The sequence below is a fragment of the Theropithecus gelada genome, unplaced genomic scaffold, assembly GCF_003255815.1.
Source record: "Theropithecus gelada isolate Dixy unplaced genomic scaffold, Tgel_1.0 HiC_scaffold_8849, whole genome shotgun sequence".
Taxonomy (NCBI): domain Eukaryota; kingdom Metazoa; phylum Chordata; class Mammalia; order Primates; family Cercopithecidae; genus Theropithecus; species Theropithecus gelada.
Window position 1 is genome coordinate 1,155 of NW_020265612.1, and position 715 is coordinate 1,869.

At 38.5% G+C, this 715-nt stretch overlaps 1 non-coding gene across 1 annotated transcript; it reads left to right on the forward strand.

Annotated features, from left to right (window-relative positions):
- Nucleotides 1-553: 553 nt before the first annotated feature.
- Nucleotides 554-660, forward strand: LOC112618063. Its single transcript, XR_003118015.1, has one exon. It is a non-coding gene; the product is annotated as a U6 spliceosomal RNA (small nuclear RNA).
- Nucleotides 661-715: the final 55 nt, after the last annotated feature.

The following is a 715-nucleotide window of genomic DNA, read 5'->3' on the forward strand; positions in this document are numbered from 1 at the left end:
CTAGAGACTAAGAAGGAAATTATTTATTGAGAGAAGGGTCAATCCACCAAAAGGACATAACATTCCTGAATGTGTATGCACCAAAAAACAAGACTACAAAATACGTGAAAGAAAACCTGATGGAACACAATGGAGAAATGCATAGATCCACTAGAGAGACTTCAATATTTCCCTGTAACAACTGTTAAAACTACACATATATTCACAGCAAGAATATTTAATTCAACCCCATGAACTAACTGGATCCATGGATATTAACAGAACATTGCACCCACCAAGAGTGGAATAATTTTTTTTTTTTTTTTCCAGACAGTCTCACTCTGTCGCTCAGGCTGGAGTACAGTGGTGCGATCTCAGCTCACTGCAACCTCTGCTTCCTGGGTTCAAGCAATTCTCCCGCCTCAGCCTCCCAAGTAGATGAGACTATAGGCATGTGCCACCATGCCCGGCTAATTTTTGTATTTTTTTTAGTAGAGATGGGGAGACTCTGTCTCAAAAACAGAAAAAGAAAATAGCCAAAAGTGATGAACAGAGGATATATAAAGGTACTAGTTTGCTTGTCTCAGCAGCACATAGACCAAAATTGAATCAATACAGAGAAGATTAGCATGCTCCCTGCACAGTGATGACATGCAAATTCTTAAAGTGTTCCGTATTTTTTTGTTTTTAAAAGATACCAAATAAGCACCTGAAAAGATGGTCAATATCATTAGCC